The sequence below is a fragment of the Papio anubis genome, chromosome 4 (genome assembly GCF_008728515.1).
Source record: "Papio anubis isolate 15944 chromosome 4, Panubis1.0, whole genome shotgun sequence".
Taxonomy (NCBI): Eukaryota; Metazoa; Chordata; class Mammalia; order Primates; family Cercopithecidae; genus Papio; species Papio anubis.
Genome location: NC_044979.1, coordinates 39551639 through 39572331, shown reverse-complemented (window position 1 = coordinate 39572331; position 20693 = coordinate 39551639). Strand labels below are relative to the sequence as shown.

Here is a 20693-nt window from a genome sequence, read left to right as displayed (position 1 = left end):
GCCAGAGAACAACCCCCCTTTGACTGGAATTTTCCTTTACCTACCCAAATCCTATAAAACGGCCCCACCCTTATCTCCCTTGCTGACTCTCTTTTCGGACTCAGCCCGCCTGCACCCAGGTGATTAAAAAGCTTTATTGCTCACACAAAGCCTGTTTGGTGGTCTCTTCACACGGACGCGCATGACACTTTTCTTGTTGCAGTTCTTAGATGAAAGACTTTCAACTTTTCCTCAGTCAATATATTGTTAACTGTAGGTTTGTCATATATAACTTTTAGTATTTTATGGTATGTATCTTCTATGTTGAGTTTGTTGAGAGTTTTTACCAGTAAGTGGTGTAAATTTTGTCAAATGCTTTTTTCTGTGCCTATTGAGAGACCATAGAGTTTTCGTCCTACATTCTATTGATGTGATGTGTTACGTCGATCAATTTGCATGTGTTGAACCATTCTTTCATCTGAGAGATTAATCCTGCTTGTAAGTGGCGTATTATCTTTTGGGTATGCTGTTGAATTTGATTTGCTAGTATCTTTTTGAGGAATTTTTTTGTGTCCACGTTCATGATGTAGCTGTCTTTTGTGTTTGTACCCTTGTCTGGTTTTCTGTCAGGGTAATGCTGGTTTTGTAGGATAAGTTAAGAATAGTTCTCTCCATTTTTATTTTTTGGAATGCTTTTGGGAGGATTGATATTAGTTTCTGTTTATGTGTTTAGTAGAATTTGGCTTTGAATCCACCCATTTCTGTCCTTTATTTTTTCATTGAATGGTTTTTTAATACTGATTTAATCTTGCTATTTCTTACTGGTCACAATTTTTAATTTCTTCTCGATTCAATATTGCTAGATAGTTTTTTTTTTCCCATTATTTTTTCCTTTTCCAGTTTGTAAGCATCTATTTGTTTGTTATACACTCTAATTTTTTTTTTTTTTAATCTCTGTTGTATCAGTTATGGTTTTTTTTTTTTTTTTTTTTTTTTGACAGTTTCATACTGTCTCCCAGGCTGGAGTACAGTGGCACAATCTTGGCTCACTGTCACCTCCACCTCCCAGGTTCGAGCAATTCTCATGCCTCTGCCTCCCAAGTAGCTGGGACTACAGGTGCGTGCCACCATGTTCAGCTAATTTTTGTAATTTTCTTTTAGTAGAGATGGTGTTTCCCATGTTGGCCAGGCTGGTCTCAAACTCCTGACCTTACGTGATCCACCTACCTTGGTATCTCAAAGTGCTGGAATTACAGGCCTGAGCCACTGTGCCCGGCCAAGTTATAATGTATTATTTTTCAATTATGATTTTATTTGGGTATTCTCTCTTACTTTCTTGGTTAGACCAGTTAGCAGTTTATCAATTTTGTTTATCTTTTGAAGAGCCAGCATTTTATTTCGTTGATTCTTTGTAAATTTGTTATTGTTAGTCTCTATTTAATTTAGTTTTGCACTGATCTTTATTATTTCTCCTGTCTTACTAGCTTGGGTTTGGTTTGTTCTTGTTTTTCTAGTTCTTTGAAGTGCATTGTATTATATATTTGAAACATTTCTGTTTATTTGATGTAGGCATTGTTGCTATTACATTCCTTCTTAGCCCTACTTTTGCTGTTTCTCACAGGCTTTGGTATGTTTTATATCTATTTTCATTTGTATCAATAAATTGTTTGACTTCCACCTTAATTTCTTCATAGACCCAGTGGTCATTGAGGAGCATATTGCTGTATTTCCATGTATTTGTAAAGTTTCCAAAGTTTCTGTTGGTATTGATTTTTAGTTTTATTCCAATGTGATCTGAGAGGATGCTTAATATGATTTTAATTTTTTAATTGGTTCAGAATTCTTTCGTGGCCTAAAATTTGGTCAATTATGTACAATGTTCTATATAATAATGAGAAAAAAGTGTGTTCTGCCATTGTTTGATAAAATTTTCTGCAAATATCTGTCAGGTCAATTTGGAAAGCACCGTTTAAGTCCAATATTTCTTTGTTGATTTTATTCTAAATGACCTATCTAATGCTGAGAGTGGGGTATTGAAGTCTCTCACTATTATTGAATTGATGTTTATCCATTTCTTTAAATCTAGTAATATTTACCTTATGGATTTGGGTGCTCCAGTGTGGGTGCATACATATTTTGAATTATAATATGCTTGATGTAGGAATTTCTTTACCATTATACAATGATCTTTTTTGTTCTTTTTTACTATTTTGACTTAAAGTATGATGCATTTGATACATACATAGCTACTCCTGCTTGCTTTTGGTTTTCCTTTGCATGGAATATATTTTTCCATTTCTTTGCTTTCAGTCTTTATGTATATTTATAAGAAAAATGTGTTTCTTTTTAGAAATATATTTTTTGTTTAATGCACTCACCTATTCTCTATTATTTCGGTGGAAAATTTAATCTGTTTACCCTTAACGTTCTTATTTCTATAGGAGATTTTATTCATATTATATTGTTAATTATTTTGTAGTTGTTTGGTATATTTTTTGTTTTGTTTTGTTTTCTCTCTCTTATTGTTTATCTGTTTGGTTTGCTCGTTTTCTGTCGTGGAACCAATGGAGTCCTTTCTTTTCCTCATTTGTGCATTTGAGTTACCAGTGAGTTTTATACTTTAGTGTGCTGCCATGATTATACTGTCAACCTGTCACCTCTAGGTTTAGGACTCCCTTGAAAAATTCTTACTAGGCCTGTTTTAGTGGTGGTGAATTCCTTCAGCATTTGCTTCTCTGGAAAAGACTATTTCTCCATTTATGAAGACTTTTTGCTGGCTTTATTATTGGGTGACAGTTTTATTCTTTTTTTTTTTTTATTTCAGTACTGTTTCTACATCATCCCATTCTCTCCTGGACTGTGAAATTTCTGCTGAGAAGTTCACTGCTACTTTGATAAGGACTTTAAAAAATAGGTGGCTAAATGTTTTCCTATTGCAGTTTTTAGAAGTTTCTTTTTTATCATTGACTTTATACAGCTTGACTATAATGTGCTGTGAAAAAGACCTTATTGCATTGTATCTGTGAAATGTTGGGACTCCTATATCTGAATTGAGAAGTTTTCATTTGTTATTTTGTTTAATAGGTTATTCTTTCTTCACCTTGGGGGATAACAAAAATTCATACATTTGGTCACTTTATATGTCCTATATATCACAAAGGCTTTGTTCATTGTTCTTTTTTTATTTATCTTTGTCTAACTGGATTATTTATAAAGGCTTGTCTTTATGTTCTGAGATTCTTTCATTCTGCTTGAGCTACTCTATTATTAAAGCTTTCAATTGTATTTTGTATTTCATTCAGTAAACTGTTCACTTCCAGAATTATCATTCTTTATGATACCTATCTCTTTGGTTAATATATTATTCATATCCTAATTTTTAAAATTTTCTTTGGATTATTCTTCCGAACTTTCTTGTATCTCATTGAGCTTTTTCAGTCACATAATTATAAATACTTTTCTGTGACTTTTGTGGATTATTAAAACTGGAATCTGTTGCTAGGGAATTGTTGTGTTCCTTTAGAGGTGTCAAATTTTCTTTCTTTTTAATGGTCACTGTGTTCTTTCATTGGTATCTGCTCATCTGGTTTAATAAGGAACTCTTTTGATTATTTGAGTTTGTTTTCACACAGGAGGACTTTTTTCTTATGTTGTATCAAGAGTGTTGGTTGAGTAAGGCCCTTTGGATTTGATTTTGATGCCTGCAATGGTGTAGTCTGTGCATGATTTCTTCTGCTGTAAACAGTATCAGTAGTATCTGTGATTTTCTCAGTGGTTTAGAGTGCAGTTATTAGTGAAGGCTAAGGTAAAGCTTTGCTAGGCACAAGGAAGCCAGGTGGGCCAGTCTTTGGGCCCCAGGAATGGCAGTATTGGTCTGAGCATAGCTGTTCTCAGGCCTCAAGTCAGCATTCACTGGAACAGGTGTTAGCAGGGCTAGGTGGACCAACTCTTGGACATTCTGGTGGCTTCCTCAGATGCTGGTAGTATCAGTGATGAGCAAACCAAGTGAGTGGGTTTTTGGGTCACTGAGCATCCTGCACGGTGTGGTCAATGACAGCAGCAGTGGCAGGATGATCCTCTGGGTCTGAAGCAGTGGATACTTGTGTTGGCAGTGGCTGCAATGTGGGGTCACCACCCACAGACCAAGGCATGCAGCTTTCAGCAGCTCATGGTGGGAATGTGGACCCCTGAGGGTCTCTCACTTACTTTTCCCTGCAATAGTGAATCCCTCTTGGCTCACAGCCAATCTCAGCCAAGCCAATCACTCACTTTCATATTCTTCTGTGTCACAGGTGTTTCCCATGACTTCTCTATTGGACTCTAGCATTCTATCCTAGATGTTGTGTTCAAGATGTGATTATTTATCATTTTGGTTCTTTTTTCTGGAGAAGGCAAGTGTCCGATGTCTCTAGTCAGTCATCTTGAGCCCCTTAATTCTTTTAATACACAGGTCAGTCCTGTGGTTTGAGTATTATCATTACTTTCAGTTTTTGGAAGAGAAAATTAAATGTGGAGAAGCTAAGCTGAATGAGTTCACACAACTGCTAAGTGGTAGAGCCTGTATTAGAAGTCTTCCAGTCAGGATTTAAGGTCCTTGTTTTATTCTCCACAAGGTTGTATCTTTGTTTAATCTTTATTCCAATTGTTGTCTCCTTAATAAATCTGTTACAGACAAAGAGAATGAATTTTAGGGAAATTAAGTAACTTTTCTAAACTAAGCAATGACAAAGTTGTGATAACATATAAGTGACTCCAAATTCTACTACATTTTTTACCAGACCAGCATTTATGATGTACATCTTTTTATAAATGCATGTTTACGATTCAGTAATCTTAATTATGTTTTCCAAATGTAACAACTTTTGGATATTAAGATTACTTCTATGATACGATTCTTTGACAAAATATGCATACAGTTTGTTTCTTTGCTCTTAAGTTGAATCGGCAAATTCCTTGAAAAGTAGTTTTGGTGATTTGAAAAATTAGTGAAAAATACAGCCATTAGCTCATGCATTTTTAAAATTGAAACAGCCTGAAGTAAAATGTTCCTGAGATCACTCCTTCATTACGTATTCTTAATTTTGGCAAGATGAATTTTTTATAAATTTTTAAAAATCCCAAAAGTTTCTCGAGGTTCAACTTATACTAGGTAGAATTTTTCTGAATTGCTTATCAGATAATAGTTGTACAATTAGAAACATATGTTTGCTTTGATTTTATGTCACTTTGTTTTCAAAGATAAAACATAAAACTCTGTTACCTGTGGAATTAATTGCTTTTGATGTAGCAAGTAATGTATGTTAAATAATAAATGTCCTCTGAGAATGTACTAAAAAAGGAATAAAAAAGGAATAAAAACTCATCTGAATTTCACATTGCTTTTAAGGTATTATTTCCCATGAGTATTACAGTAGGCCTTCATTCAAATAGTTCTCTGCTCCTAAATTATGTATATGAAGTTAAAATGTCATATATCTATTTATTTTAATATATATCCATATATATGACATGTATGAAAGTCTATTATTGATAATAATTATTTTATGTTTTCATTACAAAAGAATTCATGTTATATATATCTAGTGCTACATAACAAATATTATTTTTACTTATAATTTTAATAATTATCTAAGAATTCAAGAAAATCTCAAAGTAAAAAGAGATTCAAAGATATTACCAATGAAGATTTCATGTCGTATTAGATAATCCAGAATAAATTTTGATCATGTGACCAAAATACATTTCAGGACATACCACTTTTCATTTCAACAATGTGGCTTTGCTGCTTGACATATTTTATTTATTTATAGAGTGTGGAGATCGCAAAGTGTAATTATCAGTTACAAATTGTAAAATCAAGGACAGGAAGTTAAACCATGAAGTGCCCTTCTGTAGAGCTTATTTTCACCACAGTAGGAACATTTTATGAGGATATAAAACAAGTGTATCTATAAGTACCTTCCTATGCCATCTACAAAGCAGATAATCAATCTCTCCTATTCTATTCTATTCTATTCTATTCTATTCTATTCTATCCTATCCTATCCTATCCTATCCTATCCTATCCTATCCTATCCTATCCTATCCTTCCTTTTCCTCTCCTATTTTTAGCAATCCTTCGTCTGCCTTCTCCGATATTTTCTTCCTTCTTTAAAAAGCTTCCTCAAAAACAGCTCTCATCTTACATTTTTATGTTCTAATTTTTCTGACATTTTTATGTTTTAAAACTTCAGTGAGTAATTCCAAGAACTTATATCATGCTGGGAAAGATTAAGAGCATCGTAAAATAAGTCCAATAAATGAAAAATTAACAATGACCATAGGGTAGATGTGGTATCTCTGTACATCTACTTCCTACTCTGCTAGGAATTACCCCACCAGAATTTGTATGTCTTATATAGAGAATGGTCATTATCTCTACCTATACTCAAGCCAGGAATATGGAATAATCTTTAAGTCTACCATCTCTTTCAGGTCTCTATAACATCAAAATTCATTTATTGTTATTTTTAAATTCTTAGTGCCTCTTGAATCTTCCCACTTTCAATACTTCTACCACAGACTACCACATCACCTCTTACCTGGATTACTATGGTAACTAGCAAATAAATGCCTGACTCAGGAAAACTCTTTGAAGCCATTTCCCCATGAATCAGCCAAAGTGAGTTTTTGTCAAGCTAAATTATCATGCTTTTGCATCAATTAAACCATGAATCTATGTATATTATCTTCAAGGCAAATTTATAATTTTTTAAAATGGCAGTGCTGTCTGTACCAGTGATCCTCAACTGGGGTTGGTATCACTCCCCTGGGATGTATTTGGAAAAGTGTAAGATAGCACCTCACACCTGTTAGGAAGGCCATTGGAAAAAAATAAAATGAAATATTTTAGTGACGATGCAGAGAATTTGAAACCAACTTTCTCACCAACAGGGCCCAAGGGTTTCAGTATTTCAATATTTCCCCTCATCCTCACTGAAACATTTCCTTTATTTTTTCCTTTATTTCTTTCTTTTTTTTAATAATGGCCTTTCTAACCGGTGTGAGGTGATATCTTACTGTGGCTTTGACTTTCATTTCCCTGATGATTAGTGATATTGAGCAACTTTTTCTATGCCTTTTGGCCATTTGTATGTCTTCTCTGACGAAATGTCTTTTTAAGACCTTTGACCATTCTTTAATTGGGTTATTTGCTTTTTTATGTTATTGAGTTGTAGAAGCTCTTTATATATTTTGGATATTTATCCCTTGCAACATATATGATTTGCAAATATTATGTCTCATCGAGTAGGTAGCTTTTCCACTCTGTTCATTACTCTCTGCTGTGAAGAAGTTTTTGGTACAGTACTTCTTGTCTATTTTCACTTTTGTTGTCTGTGCTGTGGGGTGCAGCCATTGTGGAAAACAGTATGGAGTTTCCCTCAAAAATTAAAAACAGAACTACCATGTGATCCAGAAGGCCCATTTCTGTGTCTTTATCCAAAAGAATTGAAATCAGGATCTCAGAGAGGTATTTATATTCCCACACTCATAGCAGCAGCATTATTCACAATAGCCAAGAGATAGAAACAACCTGAATGTCCATCGGCAGATAATTAGATTTAAAAATTGTATACTTACATATGTACCATGGAATATAATTCAACCATCAAAAAGGATGAAAATTATATCCTTTGCTACAACATTTTTGGATCTTGAGGGCATTATGCTAAGTGAAATAAGCCAGTCACACAAGGACAAATAAGGCATGATTACACCCCTGTGAGGTATATTGAACAGTCAAATTCATAGAAGCAGAAAGTAGAACAGTGGTTATCAGGGCATCGAGGGGAGAGAAAATGAAGGTTTGTCATTGAATAGGTATAGAGTTTCAGTCTAACAAGATTAAAACCCTCTAGGGCTCTGCTGTACAGCATTGTGCTTATAGTTAAAACTGGACACTTAAAACAGTTGTTAGGTGGGTGGATATCATGTTAGGTGTTTCTTTACCACAAGAAAGAGAAATAAATCAAGAATGTTAAATGTGTGAGATAGTCACATACCTTGAAAAAGTTTGTACTCTAAATGCCAATAGTAATAAATTGAAAAAGTTTGCAATGGCACGTAAGATATAACATAATATATCTAGGAGAATAGATGTCAATTCTTTAGAAGAGTTGGATGGGATGTGATGAGTTAAAGCAAAGATATGTTCTATTTTTATATGCTAGGTTTTCAGCACTGGCACAATGTCAAGGAAATATCAGCTTGTATTTATTATGATTATTATCATTATTATATCTAAGTGATTTATCGGTATTTAAAGTGAAAAAAAATATATGGAGTCCAAAGGAAAGACTAGAGAGTCATTTAAAAATATTCTGTGCAGATGTAAAATTAGATCTGCTCTGTCAACATGTGAGTTGACAGTGGAAACAGTCAATTAAGGGGAGAACAGGACATATTCCAGCTTTTAAAGAACAGTTACACTGAATAGAGGAGAAGAAAAGATTGGACATAAAATAAAAAGAGAGAGAGAGACAGGAAAGAAAATAAACCATGAAATTTTGGCAGGGTCAAAGAATCCATATGCTTCAATTTAAAGGATCAGTCATGCAACATGCTCCAGAAAGGAGAAAACATATGCAAGATTCAGAAAAAGTCTATTTCATTATTGATGAGAATATGCTTTGCATAGAACAAATATTCCAAAAACTTTGTCAAATTTAGTTCCAAAAATCTGTCAAATTGGTAAGCATAAAGAGAGCAATTTTATGCCAGTAAAATCTTAAGCATAAAGTGAAGGAATTAAAACAAAAACTTGTTTTAAAATTTGGTGATAGGAAATAGTTGAAACAAAGAATGTAGACAAAAAAATTGAGAGAAAATTAGGAAATACATTTTTGTTTACTAGGGGTTGGTTTTGGAGGTGTAAATCTTCAGTCAACAAATATTTATGGGGGATTTAATTGTGACAGGCCCTGTTCAGGGCTCTGTATCACAGGCACATTTCTAACGGAGAAGCACAGAGAAATACAGAAACATACACACTCAAGGCCCCAAAGAATTGCCTCCTCGTTTATCTTTCAAATCCAGAAGGCATCACGTTCAAAACTGTCTGCTATAGCTCTATGAATATTACAGCACTGTTGGCACTCTAATGTACTCCCCAGACATTTCACCTGCCTTCTAGCAATACTGCTTCCAGGATTGATAGAGAAAAAAAATATACCTCCTTGTTTTATGTCCTCTGTTTTGTCATTTATGGCCCCCCCTACAGTCCTAAAATATATGTCAGATAATTTTAGGCCGAGTAACTTATCTTTTATAGAATAAGATAGGGAACTAAAACAGTCACTTTTCTATAAAAATGATTTTTGGGTTTTCATGTCCATACCTCCAATCCTAATAATTTTCCAGGCTTTATGTTGCGTTACTCTAGGATACCTTCTGTAGTGTATACCATTTTAACACTCGTAAATAGTAAAACATCATTACAATAAAAAAACTCAATAAAAATTAATAGTTTTACGGCCTATGCCAAATGCAGTATGTACAAAGATGGAGAAAACAGACTTGACCCCTGCTGTCATGGAGCTGGCAGTTTCATTGCTCAAGAAACACACAAAAGCAAAATGCCCTTCATGAAGATTTCCTGAATCCCTATGACAGAGATAATTTTTATTATAATTTGTTGCTCTTCATGTGTACTTATGTTAAAATATTTAATAATCTAACTTGCTGTCGATGTATTTATATGTTAATTATTCCTTGTAGACTGTTTACTAGTAGATGGCTATACTTAGAACACACTAAGTGTTTAATAATGCTAATTTAAAATTTCATACCATTCATATATTTCATTGTATGAAATAAACCACAATTCACTTTTAAATTACTAAGAAATTAATGAGTTTTGGTCTCAGAAATATTCTCAAGTCTAGTAAAAGCAAGTTCATAAGTATTCACAGCAAGATATTTCAAAGTTTTTTGCTATGTTACAATTTTATATTTTCGATTAAACACAAGGAACAGAAATACAGACCTTAATAATACCCTTATCTTACAGTGGGATAATCAAAAGCAGACAGGAGAGTGTTGGATTCTAGTATCATTGGTTGTTAATACATTGTCCCTAAAACTTGAAGAAAGTGTTGTGGGACTACTGCATATTTAAGAGTCCGGCTCATTTATAGTGGTAAGTTTCACCCATTGAGCAGTGACTATTAAACAATATATTTTTACTGTTCAGAAATATGACAGAATTTTGCCACTTCCAAATTACAGCCCTTCCCATAGAAACTATAGACATATTACTTAATAATTAAGTCCTGTTCTACAGAGTTGTCTGCAAAAAATGTTTATGGATTGAGTTATAGGAAAATATGTAGTGCCAGGAAGTTGAAATAACTCTTTTATCTTTGTTTGTATGCAGAATTTTTATCTTTGTTCATATGCAGAATTTTTAGATCCAACAAGATAGTCACAGAAATATAATGTCATTCTTATTATGCAAATATAACAGCTTATTAAATGTTATTCTCCTTATTTTCTCAATGTTGGGAGAAGCTTCAAATAGGGAGAACAAAGTAATAGGTTGCAGGGCACTCCATAATATAAAATGAGATGGAGGTCCATCTCATTCTTTAAGGACTTATGAAGGAGCTGAAGAAAACTTGTTCTAGTAAGATTAGTTAATAACCCCGTTCAGCTTATAAAAATGGTTGAATAGTCTAGGAGAGTTCTCCTTAGAGACAATGTTAATGTGCTAGTTTCTTCTCCCTCAATGAGCAAGGAAATAATGCCAACCCTTCTCCTCAATTTGAAACTCATCAGAAAGATTCTTCAAAGGAAATACATGGACTCACAAAGCTTGACATGTGTACCCTAGAGTTTGAAGAACAAAAGGTATCACGTTTGACTGAAGTATGAAGACTTAAACAGTCAGAAGCTATGGTTAAACCTACCCCTGTCTTCAGGAAGAATGAAAAAAAAATGTAACTGTTTGTTAACTTTCCATTCGTGGAGCAAGGTGCGTGTCTCTAGGGCCTAGTCCCTGAGAGGGAAGGCAGAGATAAGAGTGACTCATCTTAGAAGCATCTCGTTCAAGAGAATACATAAAAGTTTACCAGTGGAAGGGTGGATGACTGAAACCCCAGATGTTCAGGAAAGAATCCTAAGTGTCTATAGCAGAGGACAAAGAGAAATTATCTGCTCCAAAGCAAATATATTCAAACATTTTCAACTGGAGATAGCAGAGAATCTCCATAAGTGACTCACCAAATGGAGCACAGCCATAGCATATGAACACAAGACTGGACTCCGCCTCAAATTCCCTACCCAACACCAACTCTATCCCTCACCCAGACATTGGAAGAGTCAGAAACAGTAGTCTATGAGCAAAGGATTAAGTACAATAAGAAGAGAAAGGGTCAGCTGAGCAATCTTGCCATAATTTTTCAAGCAAGTGTTGAAACTGGAGAGGAAGGCTTTAAACGAGAAAAAAGCTGGAAGTCTTGATAATATTGTGGATTCTATTGATCACTTAAATATGAGTATTATGTGGCTTAAGAGGATTTTTCCATTTATTTTTATTTATTTATTTTAAATTTTACTTTATGTTCTGGGAAACATGTGCTGAACATTCAGGTTTGTTACATACGTATACATGTTCCATGGTGGTTTGCTACACCCAACAACGCGTCATCTAGGTTTTAGGACCCGCACGCATTAGGTGTTTGTCCTATGCTCTCCCCCCTCTTTCCGCCCACACTCCAAGAGGCCCCAGTATGTGATGTTCCCCTCCCCATGTACATGTGTTCTAGTTGTTCAACTCTCACTAATGAGTGAGAACAAGCAGTGCCTGGTTTTCTGTTCCTGTGTTAGTTTGTTGAGGATGATGGTTTCCAGCTTCATCCATGTGCCTGCAAAGGACATGAACGCATTCATTTTATGGTTGTAGGCTTAAAAAGATTGAAAAGATTATGGAAACATTCTAACATTTAATCCAGCAGCAGGAAAGGAGAAATCCAGAGAGAAGACATAAATGGTCAATAGCAGGGAAGATAAGGAGAGTTGTATTTTCATCCTACTCAGTCCAAATTATTTAATTAAGCCATTACACAACTGAGGAAGTCAAAGTGATTGTTTTTCCAAAATGTACGATTCATAAGAGTTATTGGAAAATTTGAATGTTTATAATCATATAGTTATTGTTTTACTTTCCTTAACATTTTAGATAAGGCATTTATGTATTTATTTATTTTTGCTGTCTTCTTTAAAAAATAAATGTTATTATGTATATTTAAGGTGTACATATAATGCTATAAAATACACATATATTAAAATGGTTGTTATAGTGAAACAAATGAACACATCAGTCATCTCAGTTTTTAATATCAAAATAGAGAATATAGTTGAGCATTTGCCATTTTTGGCTAAATTGTGTATTTTTTAAAACTGCACACTCGAAAAGACCATGGATTTAACTCAAATTATCATAGATTCTGATATTTGCACAGCATACAATTAGTTTCTTTTAAGTATTTATTTAAAATATTTGTAAATATAGAAATTTAACAAGTAAAATATGTATTTATTCCATATTAAAGTACAATATACTCATCAAAAATGTTGCCCTATAATGTATGGAAAAATCACACACTGCACACACTTTACTGTTAAAGAATAACACTACTGTTAAGGAATATAGGAACCAACTGCATTTGTCAGGGTTCAACCATGGGACAGAAAATATTCAGTAATTGGAATAAAAGAAAATGCAACATGGAGAATTATTCAGAAGCAGGAAGGGATTTACTCTAAAGAATAGAGAAGTATAGACAGCAGTCACTATTGCTAAGGTGGAGGCAGAGCCCCCAAGGAACCAATAAATCTCGAAGATTCCCTTCCTTCAGTGGCCTGGCCATTCAGGCCTCATTGCAGACAGCACAACTCTGGCTCTGGATGACAGAGTTTGCTAAGGTGCTTCAAGGAAGCAGAGGTGTCCTGTGAGGCTCCTGTGGAACTGACTGGGACGCTGCTGGAACTCCCTGGAGCAAACGCCACTGGCTGCCTTTCCTGCATGCAGCTAACACACAGTAGGAGAAAAAAGGAAATGAGCACACTAGAATCAAGTCCCATTCTACTCCTGTGTCCCACCAGCGCCATCTACTGACAAACCTTAAGCGTCTTGCCAGTTGGCATAGGAGGAATGTATATTTTTAAAATGTTTTTAATTGAAACAATGGAGTTCGGAAAGGCCAAGAAAAATGAATTTGGAGCTGAGAAGCAAGAAGGCAATAACTCACATGACAACATTTATGATGGAAAATGTATGAAATCTGGAAGGATCACAGGTAGATGGATACCTACATAGGCAGACGTAGATATTAAATATTTTGGCATATGGGAAATAGTAGAAACTATTACATAATGTTTAAAATAATATACTGTTCATTAAAGGAAATTAATATGGTATAAAATGTTATTTATTATTTTCACAACTGAAAAAGAAGTGGAAACAGGAGAAGGACTAGCATCAACAGTAAGGATTTCTTTAAAATAAAATAAGCTTTCATTTTAATAAGACACACATCATTAGGAAAAATTATACTACCCTATTCTCAGTTATATTTTGGACTGGAAAAAAAATCTTTAGGATTTTCAGGAATCTCCAGATTTAACTCACCAAGTTCATGAAAAATGATATCACCAACCCAATATTTTCTCTACCAGAATTGCCTTATTTGAAAGACTGTGTCTGAACTTAGACCCAGTGTAACTGATTTTATGAAAAAAAAAAAGTATATATATAACAGATTCTGTTAAATTCTAAGAGTTGTGGAGTATGTCAGAATCTTTTCATTTTTTCTGTGTCCAGCCATAGTCTATTAAAACAGCTTTTCTCAAAGTGTGATCTTGGGACCAGCAGCATCACTGTCACCCAGGAACTTACTAGGTCAGGTTGTGTCCTGACCTCAGTCTCTGAGGTCAGGCCCCAACCAAGACCTCCTGGATGAGGCATTTTGAGGATTGGGCCCATTAATCTGTATTTTCAGAATATATCTAGGTAATTCTCACGCAAGCCAAAGTTTGAGAACCACTGATGAGTTTCTCTATCATGTTATTGGCAATTCTTCCAGATTTATAAAATATTTAATGAATATATCTTTTTAGAAGTCTACTTGAATATAGTTTATTCTGAAGGTTGCTTCTTCTGGTAGAGTTTCTCATGTATATCTGTCTTGCCCACTGAATGAACATATGAGAAGTACTGCAGTTACCTGAAGGTTATTATGTATGGACAAAAATAACATGTAGTTGACTGGAGTTTAAACATTAGAAATAGAGCAAATATTATTACTTGAAATTTACTAACACTAAAATAAATGAAAACCTTATTCTGGTGTTTAAACTATGTATTTTAGCTCTGTTATTTTATAAATAAAGGTTTCAAATTATATATATATATGTAATTTTATATACAAAAACATATAGTACATTATTCTCATTTCAAAAGAAATGTGCAACTTAGTGTTCGGCAACCCAAATCTTTTGAATTTTTGCCATTTGGAGCACTGAAGTAAATCAAAAACTAATGAAAAATTCAATACTGTAACACGTTTAAGTTGAGCAATATGTAAATTCAGATTTTTGTTTTTCTGCTGGAAAAATCCCCCTCAACACTTTAAGATCCACCACCATATCCTACAAGTATCATCCTACTAAGTAGTACTTTTTACTTTTAGTTGGTAATCAAATAGATATAAAATTCTATAAGCTAATGGCACCAAGCTACTTAAAGCAGATATTAGTAAAACCAATTCTATATTCCAGATGAATTTTCTTATCTCCAAAATTGTATTTTAATTTAAACCTTTTTATATCACTTGCTAGGAAACTAAAATTTTTCATGTAATATTCAGATTGTTTATATAGGTATACGTCTCAGGCATTACACTCAAAACAGATGTAATATACACTAATAATTTGTTCAAGAATCTCCTTATCTATGCAGTATCTGGTTACAGGGAAAGCACTATTCCCTCTAGATTTATTTTATCTTAATATTTGGTGTTATGGGCAGAAGACCAAGTTGACTCCCAAATCTGAGATCACATATCTTTTGTGGTTACTGTAATCTCCATTTAATATACTTCACCAGATTCTGCCTTGAGCAATGTCCACATGCACACAGAAAATCAGTTGTACTCTGTCTAGTGTCAGCTTCTCAGAGTCCAGACTCAAGTCTCATGTGTGTAAGTCTCACCGTTTCTGCATGGAAACTAATCTTAGCTACCATTGATTTACATAATCACAAATTAAATATATTTTGTTGTTGTTATTTTTGTTTTTGACATTGCTCAAAGCAAACAAGATATATTTATTATATGGTTCAGAGTAAGACAGAGCTATCATTCTAAGGAACTGAGTTCTTAAAATAGTTTAAAAAAGGGAAGTACTTTTTTGGCTACTAGATTTGGAAAAAGAATCTTTTTGATTTTTATTCAATTTGTGGAGCTGTTTCTACTGTTCTATTCAGTAAGATTTTAGCATCATAACAGAAATTCAGCCCCTGAGGTCAGGAAATCAGGTTTCCATGGTAAAACTTCCTCTGATGGTATTTTGCAGACATTAATAGGAATTCTGGACTTTCTATGGCACAGGTTTTGAAGAACATAACAGGAACTTACATATCTAACTTACCTGTAGACATCTGAAGGCAATACACATTAAAGAAATTGCCTGTTAGTTGAGTGTGTTCTCTCTGACTGGTATTAACACAAGGATGATAGATTTTCTCCAGCCAGTTTTCATGTCACTACCTTAATTTCAAAACTGTTTTCTTTTCAATAGGCCTATATATCTGCTCTTGTTCCAAAATGCATTTCACTTTCATGTGTATTTCTAGATACCAGAACTACAAATAGAACTACAAAGGTTCTATTTTTCTGTATTAAAATTCACAAAATGCTGCATTTTGAGAATGAAAAAGCTGAAGTAATAATGTTTGTCCAGAAATTAAGATCATCATCACCTCTAGCAGAACTGGAATCATCTAACAGCTGTTGTTGTCATATAAACTTTGCCCTAAAATTTATCCGTGTGTCAGAGCCAGATTCTTATTGGAAGTCAGCGTGCCTGCTGTCAAAATTTACGATGTGTGTGCGTGTGTGTCTCTGTGCGTGTGTGTTTTCTTTTCTGTCTTTGTAATTCCAGTCTTCAACTTTCATTTTAATTTTTTTTCTTTCTAACTTGCTGTGGCATGAATTGTATGCAGTTTCTTGTGCAATGCCCTGCTGTTTCTTTAAACATTCAAGTCTGTTTCCCCAGCAATATACTTTTAAGAAATATTTCTAAGATATGTGTTTAAACAATAAAAATGTACAAATTCACCTTCAGAATGTATTGCCTAAAGAATTATCTATCTATCTATCTATCTATCTATCTATCTATCTATCTATCTATCTATCTATCATCTATCTATCTATCTATCATCTATCTATCTATCTTACCTACCTATCTCTATATCTATCTATCTATCCATCTATCATCTATCTATCTATCTATCTATCTATCTATTTATCTATCTATCTATCTATCTATCTATCTATCTATCTACCTATCTCTGTATCTATCTATCTATCTATCTATCTATCTATCTATCTATCTATCTATCTATCTATCTATCTATCTATCTACCTATGTGATCATCAAGACAATTTAACCGCAATGGTTTCCTTTTGGGTTTGCAACAGTAATGAGGAACAGAGCTTGGAGAAACACTTCACTATGTGGCTTTTTGAAATTTTTTGTTATTTGATTTGTGAAGTATTTTAGAAATTTAAAATAAAATTTTAAAAAATACACATAGAAGAAAATAGTTCCAAGAAAATAAATCAATATAGTATAATCAGTTCAAGTAATACATCAAAGATGGCTTTAAACCTTTCTGTTTGTGACTTCTCTTTCTAGCATGGTCAGACTTCCTATGTGAAGGTCTTTCTAGAGGGAATGTGGCAAGCCTGAACTTTTATTCTGGCTTAGGATATGGTAATTTGGAGTATTTAATAAATAGATGAGATAAATCTATAATATATTGTTTCTCTCCATTTATTTATGTGTGTGTGTGTGTAACAATTAGGCCTACCCTATTAAGTGATATATATACTTACATCTTTCATATACATTTTTGAGGGGGTGGATCCCATCTAACTCATCATGAACTGAGAGGGATAAAGTAAATCTTACTACCAGTGGGTTTCTATTTCTCCTTGTATTTTTTTAAACAAATTGTTTCCTGACTGTTGGTACAATTTGATGTTTGTAAGTTTTGTTACATCACAATTATGACTTGCATTTTTAGCATTATAAAAGTGTTCTACTTTTCTTGTTTAATTCTTCCTGACCTGAAGTTCTGTTAACCTGTTTGGTATTCAAATTACATCTCCTGCCTAACGTTTAGCACACTTTTAGATTTAAGTATAAAATACAACAGGAAGGTGCTCAAATCCCAAAAGTGAAGCTAGACACACTTTTGCAAAGTGATCACACCTATGTTACTCCTAAGCTTATCAAGACATCCAGCATTGTCAGCACCTGAGACACCTTTCTATATGCATTCAACAGGCTATATCATTATTTTACCTAGTTGGCAAGTTTGGGCTTGTATGCTATGTAACATGGCAAGTCAATCTCATAGTTATGAAACCACTCTTGGTCTTCTTTAGCTATACAGTAGATCTACTGTGGTGATATTACGTAGTGATATTACATGGTATGCTGTATCTATGGATTAAAAACCTTTGGTAGTGGTGCTGACTGAGGCCACAGCATTGAAGAAAAGTGCAATTGTGCAAACATGTGAATTTCTCTAGGTAATTTGCTTCTCTTCTTTGTAAATAAGGGCTTCGATGTAATCTATGTTATCATTTGATGAAAAGCTTCTTAATGGAAGTACAGTGTTGGGGATCATCATTGCTTTCTGTTGGCAAGTTGTACATTTGGTAGCAGCAGTTCAGAAACACAGTAGCTGCCTCAATTCCAGTCTTCTACATTTCAGTTCTTTAATTATTCTTCCTTACAGGCCTTTGACTAGCTAGATAATGAATTTGTTAACATTCACAAGTTGAGTTGACATTCAAAATGGGTAATCAGGTTACTGGGAATTTTACTTACTGGGAATTTTTTTGCTTCACTACTATCTTTAAAGGCCACTTTTGAGTGGGAATTTAGTATAGTTCCAGCCTACTTACTTAGCCGCCTTACTCAAAAACACAGTTGGAGCTTTTCCTTTTCTGTTATCTGGTCACAAATGATGTCCCAAGATGACATATTGCTATATTGGTGCAATATCTTGTGCCATATTGGTGAATATCATGGATATTTAGGCTACTGGCTCATGTGACTTGCTTGTGTTTTGTTTTCCAGTCTTGGTAAAGTTTGTTCCAGGATGTACTCTTTTACCTTATGTTGAAGTATGGCTATCCTACTCAATTTTATAACTCCATGAGTTTAAGAAAAGCCAGCTCATGATGAGTACTACTTTCCATGTTGTTCCTTAGTGTTTCATGTCAAGAGGTCTTTCTCTACCTGCATCCAGTAACATGCCAGTAACTGCTTTTCAAAACTTGTGTAATTCTCTGCTGCAGATGGCATGCCATTGTTATAAGATGTAGTGGTCTACTTAATATTTCCTCCATTTGTCTAAAATGCACCAGCCAGTACATTCCTTTCCAAGAGTGTACTTGAAAGAGTAAATATGTTTTCTACAAATATAATTAGGCTTGCAGTGGATTTTAAATTATGTTAGGAAAAATTGGCAGCCTTATGACAGTAAGTAGTCCATTCTATTAAACTGGCATTTATCCTAGCATTTCTGTATATTCTTAAACAGAATCATAATACCTCAAAGTGTGTATTGTTATTATGGATAGTATTCTGCTTTCTAATATGTTTTCTAGGAAATTATTGCTGATATATGATAATACTATTAATATTATTGATTTATGTTAGTTGAGTTTGTATCTGGAGAGTGAGTTGAATGCTTTATTTGTTGTAGACTGACACCATCCCAGATTACATTGACGAATGTTATAAAAATTGTTTCACTGTCTTATGCCAGAAGCTTACCTGTGGGCCATCTACTATAGGTGATTGAATCTTCATTGCCATCAGGATGGAAAATGATCCAGACACAAAATCCAATATTAGCTTCTGCTGTTTTTAATGATTCCATTTTTGGTAATACTTGCCTTGCCAAAATGATGGTGTCCAGTAAGTAGATGATAATAAATATGCAATATTCTATTGGAGAATTGACAGCTATAGAATGGGGATGAAGGAAGCAGGTTTGGACAGGAGGAAAAGTGTTACTAGGCATCCCAAATGAAGGATGAAGGGTTTAGATTACCTGATGAAGATCTCTGGATCTTCCAGACTCTTTTAAAGTTATTCTGAGTTGGAGAAAAGAGGCTGTTATTGTATATTGCTACCTTAAATAGTCACTGGATGTAGGTTTCTCACGGAATAGGCATGGTTTTAGGCAAATCAGTTGTTTTTCAATTGAGGCACCTTGCAAAGGAATTGAACATTGAAAGTTATCTTCTGGAAGCAATCTCACTAGCTAGGGCAGTAAGTTTTTTATAAAGGGGGATCTGTGAAGCTTACTATTATAGTGTATTCATTACATATATATTGAATTTTGTATCTGTAATTACATACACACATAACACAATACAGCAATTTTTTCTGATAGTTTTTATTTGTGAGGTAATTCATTTTGCTAGTGTTTTTTTGTCATTTTCTTTGTAGAACATTTTTATAGATCCTGTGCTAGTTCTTTCTTTTCTTTTTTTTTCTTTTTTTTTTTTTTTTTTGAGATGGAGTCTGTTCTGTCGCCCAGGCTGGAGTGCAGGGCCGGATCTCAGCTCACTGCAAGCTCCACCTCCCGGGTTTACACCATTCTCTGCCTCAGCCTCCCGAGTAGCTGGGACTACAGGCGCCCCGCCACCGGGCCTCGGGCTAGTTTTTGTATTTTTTAGTAGAGACGGGTTTCACCGTGGCTAGGCCAGGATGGTCTCATCTCCCTGACCTCGTGATCCACCCGTCTCGGCCTCCCAAAGTGCTGGGATTACAGGCTTGAGCCACCGCGCCCGGCTCTTTTCTTAAAAGTTTTCATTGAAAGAATTTGTTTTTTCTCATTCAGATGTTTTCTAAGTCTTTCTTATTATTAGGAACTGGTAAGTTAAACATATCTGGATAGCTCATTTTCACAATGCCAAAGTTCGTTCGTTCTTAGTAACCACAAACACACACTGCTTCCTGCAAATATGGCTTGTTATGTGAATTTTAGTCTATGTAAATCTTACTGCCTTTATCTGAAATTAACTGGGCTGGAAGAGCTCCTGCCAACATCCTGCACACTTTATATTTTCTAATCTTACTGCCTTTATCTGAAATTAACTGGGCTGGAAGAGCTCTGCCAACATCCTGCACACTTTATATTTTCTACGTCTTGCAACTCTTTTGCCTTTAGGCCATATTCTCTCCTCAGAAATTATATTTTGTCATCTACTTTAGCTAAGTTCAGCATCAGTAAACTATCCTCAGTTTTTCTCCTATTCAGTACATGTGTATTTTGAATAAATATCCTTGCTTTTGACAGTCATTAATGTATTATGGTTTCATAAAAAAATAAGCTTGGATTTTTTATCTTTCACATTCTTATACTT

The 20693-nt window shown here is 34.2% G+C and overlaps 1 long non-coding RNA gene across 1 annotated transcript in view; it reads right to left on the bottom strand.

Annotated features, from left to right (window-relative positions):
* Positions 1-2187: 2187 nt before the first annotated feature.
* The window catches only part of LOC103883200, a 76616-nt gene continuing 58110 nt past the window's right edge, over positions 2188-20693 (bottom strand). The window contains exon 3 of the long non-coding RNA XR_645340.4: positions 2188-4641. This is a non-coding gene — a long non-coding RNA (uncharacterized LOC103883200). The remainder of the gene's footprint in view (positions 4642-20693) is intronic.